Here is a 4,567-nt window from a genome sequence, read left to right on the forward strand (position 1 = left end):
CAAGAGCGCACCTGCGGGGCCTGCACAGCGTTCTTCTTCTTCCATGGCATCAACAGGGCACACAAGTGATATTATTTGTCGTCGTTGTAAGGGAGGAGGTCATTTTGCGAGGGAATGCAAATCTCCGCGTGTGATGATTGCTACCGCGGATGGTGGATATGAGTCCGCTAGTGACTATGATGAGGAGACATTGGCTCTTATTACACGTGAAGAACATGGTGGAGATGATTCTGATCATGAGACGCAATACATGGCTCCTGAAGACGCTGACAGGTATGAATGTTTAGTTGCTCAACGTGTTTTGAGTGTGCAGGTCACACAAGCTGAGCAAAATCAGAGGCACAATTTGTTCCATACCAAGGGAGTTGTGAAGGAACGTTCTGTGCGCGTGATAATAGACGGAGGGAGCTGCAACAACTTGGCTAGCATGGAGATGGTGGAGAAGCTTTCTCTCACCACAAGACCACATCCACATCCTTACTACATCCAATGGTTCAACAACAGCAGCAAGGTTAAGGTAACACGTACTGTTCGTGTGCATTTTAGTATCTCTACATATGCTGATTATGTTGATTGTGATGTGGTACCTATGCAAGCATGTTCCTTATTACTTGGTAGACCATGGCAATTTGATAAAAATTCTGTACACCATGGTAGAAACAATCACTATACTCTTGTTCATAAGGATAAAAATATTACTTTGCTTCCTATGACTCCTGATTCCATTTTGAAAGATGATATTAATAGAGCTAATAAAGCAAAACAGGAGACGAATAAGAGTGAAAATCAGATTGTGGCAAAAGAATTTGAGCAACAAATGAAGCCTAATAATAAACCATCTAGTGTTGCTTCTGAAATTAAATTGAAAAGTGCATGTTTATTTGCTACCAAATCTGATATTGATGAGCTAGATTTCAGCAAATCTGTTTGCTATGCTTTTGTGTGCAAAGAGGCATTATTTTCATTCGAGGACGTGCCTTCCTCTTTGCCTCCTGCTGTCACTAACATTTTGCAGGAGTTCGCTGACGTCTTTCCACTAGACGTGCCACCGAGATTACCGCCTATTCGAGGGATTGAGCATCAAATTGACTTAATTCCCGGTGCTTCACTGCCAAACCGTGCACCATACCGTACCAATCCAGAGGAGACGAAGGAGATTATGCGTCAAGTACAAGAGCTTCTCGACAAAGGTTATATACGCGAATCCCTTAGTCCTTGTGCTGTTCCTATTATTCTAGTGCCGAAAAAGGATGGTACATCACGTATGTGTGTTGATTGTAGAGGCATTAATAATATTACTATTCGTTATCGTCATCCTATTCCTAGGCTAGATGATATGCTTGATGAATTGAGTGGCTCTACAATATTCTCCAAAGTTGATTTGCGTAGTGGATACCATCAAATTCGTATGAAATTGGGAGATGAATGGAAAACAGCATTTAAAACTAAGTTTGGATTATATGAGTGGTTAGTCATGCCTTTTGGGTTAACTAATGCGCCTAGTACTTTCATGAGATTAATGAACGAAGTTTTACGTGCTTTCATTGGACGATTTGTGGTAGTTTACTTTGATGACATATTGATTTATAGCAGATCTTTGGAAGAACATTTGGAACATTTACGTGCTGTTTTTATTGCTCTACGTGATGCACGTTTGTTTGGTAACCTTGGGAAGTGCACCTTTTGCACCGACCGAGTATCTTTTCTTGGCTATGTTGTTACTCCACAGGGAATTGAAGTTGATAAAGCCAAGATTGAAGCTATTGAGAGTTGGCCGCAGCCCAAAACGGTCACACAAGTGAGGAGTTTTCTTGGCCTCGCTGGATTCTATAGGCGTTTTGTGAGAGATTTCAGCACCATTGCTGCACCTCTCAATGAGCTTACAAAGAAAGATGTGCCTTTTCTTTGGGGTACCGCACAGGAAGAAGCCTTCACGGAGGCGCATGGAGGAGGATTAATGGGACACTTTGGCGTGAAGAAGACGGAGGACGTACTTGCTACACATTTCTTTTGGCCAAAGATGAGACGAGATGTTGAGCGTTTTATTGCTCGCTGCACTACATGTCAAAAAGCTAAGTCACGACTCAATCCTCATGGTTTATATATGCCTTTGCCTGTACCTAGTGTTCCTTGGGAGGATATTTCTATGGACTTTGTTTTAGGTTTACCTCGAACAAAGAAGGGGAGGGATAGCATATTTGTTGTCGTGGATAGATTCTCGAAAATGGCACACTTTATACCATGTCATAAAAGCGATGATGATGTTAATGTTGCTGATTTGTTCTTTTGTGAAATTATTCGCTTGCATGGTGTGCCAAATACTATTGTTTCAGATCGTGATACTAAATTTCTTAGCCACTTTTGGAGATGTTTATGGGCTAAGTTGGGGACTAAACTGCTTTTTAGTACTACTTGTCACCCCCAAACTGATGGACAAACTGAAGTAGTCAATAGAACGTTGTCTACTATGCTTAGGGCTGTTTTGAAGAATAATAAGAAAATGTGGGAGGAATGCTTGCCTCATATTGAATTTGCTTATAATCGTTCATTGCATTCTACTACTAAGATGTGCCCTTTTGAAGTTGTGTATGGTTTCCTACCTCGTGCACCTATTGATTTGTTGCCTCTTCCATCTTCGGAGAAGGTTAATTTTGATGCTAAACAACGTGCTGAATTGATTTTAAAAATGCATGAGTTAACTAAGGAAAACATTGAGCGTATGAATGCTAAATATAAACTTGCTGGAGATAAGCGTAGAAAACATGTTGTGTTTGCACCTAGAGATCTTGTTTGGTTACATTTGCGTAAGGATAGATTTCCTGATTTGCGCAAATCAAAGCTAATGCCACGTGCTGATGGTCCCTTTAAGGTGTTAGAGAAAATAAATGATAATGCATATAAACTTGAGCTGCCTGCAGATTTTGGGGTTAGTCCCACTTTTAACATTGCAGATTTGAAGCCTTATTTGGGTGAGGAAGATGGACTTCCGTCGAGGACGACTTCATTTCAAGAAGGGGAGGATGATGAGGACATCAATACAATTGTTACACCCACAGCCCCTGCTGCTATACATACTGGACCAATTACTAGAGCTCGTGCACGCCAACTAAATTACCAGGTACTTTCGTTTCTTGGTAATGATTCTAATGTTCATGAGAATATGATGCTGCCTAAATTGGATACATTTGTTTTGTTTACATATGAAGGGCCTAGCTTGGAGAAGGATGAACATTGGAGCAAGAACAAGCATGGAGATGATGGCATGCGCAAGGGGAACAAGAACGGAGTTACAAGTGATGATTTCAGGACTTTCAAGCCACCATAATGGGTGCATGAAGCCTTGGACGAAATATACAAGATGCCACTTCATAAATTTCGTCCCGAGGCTATTTTAGGTGCTGCGTCACCTTATTATTGGGCCAGGCCCATGTAATTTCGAAATACATAAGTATAGGCTATTTTTAGAGTCCGTATGTGTGGGGAAACAAGAGATAGGGTTGATTTCGGACTCCTCCACCAAGGGCCACAAATTCCCCCCTCTTCCTCCATATATACAGCCCTTAGGGCATCGTTTAGACTTTGGGTTTTGTTTAGATTAAAAGTTCGCCATAGCTGCAACTTCGCGTACTTCGTTTGTGTTCAACGACCAGACAAAGGCGTCACAGAACCCCACCTTGATCAATAAAGCTTTCATCTTATATTCGCAATATCCAGATTGCAATCTCAGTTTCTTGCTTGTTCTTCGTTTGCTCGCAGGAAACAGACCCTCGTGGTCAGGTTGATCGTGCTCCGGCGTGGTCAATAACCTCTCGGAGTTGGTTTAGCGATTGCTAAGGCGCGACGTCCTCGCATGTTCGTAGTCGGATCGTCAAAGTCGACTTCCACCAAAGCGAAATCCACCATCTCATCGAAAGACGGGACACCTTTGCCTCTATCACCTGTTGTGCTTTATTAGCTCTATTAATATCATCTTTCAAAATGGAATCAGGAGTCATAGGAAGCAAAGTAATATTTTTATCCTTATGAACAAGAGTATAGTGATTGTTTCTACCATGGTGTACAGAATTTTTATCAAATTGCCATGGTCTACCAAGTAATAAGGAACATGCTTGCATAGGTACCACATCACAATCAACATAATCAGCATATGTAGAGATACTAAAATGCACACGAACAGTACGTGTTACCTTAACCTTGCCGCTGTTGTTGAACCATTGGATGTAGTAAGGATGTGGATGTGGTCTTGTGGTGAGAGAAAGCTTCTCCACCATCTCCATGCTAGCCAAGTTGTTGCAGCTCCCTCCGTCTATTATGACGCGCACAGAACGTTCCTTCACAACTCCCTTGGTATGGAACAAATTGTGCCTCCTTCACAACTCAGCTTGACGCGCACAGAACGTTCCTGCACACTCAAAACACGTTGAGCAACTAAACATTCATACCTGTCAGCGTCTTCAGGAGCCATGTATTGCGTCTCATGATCAGAATCATCTCCACCATGTTCTTCACGTGTAATAAGAGCCAAAGTCTCCTCATCATAGTCACTAGCGGACTCATATCCACCATC

Source organism: Triticum dicoccoides, unplaced genomic scaffold, assembly GCF_002162155.2.
Source record: "Triticum dicoccoides isolate Atlit2015 ecotype Zavitan unplaced genomic scaffold, WEW_v2.0 scaffold20519, whole genome shotgun sequence".
Lineage (NCBI taxonomy): Eukaryota > Viridiplantae > Streptophyta > Magnoliopsida > Poales > Poaceae > Triticum > Triticum dicoccoides.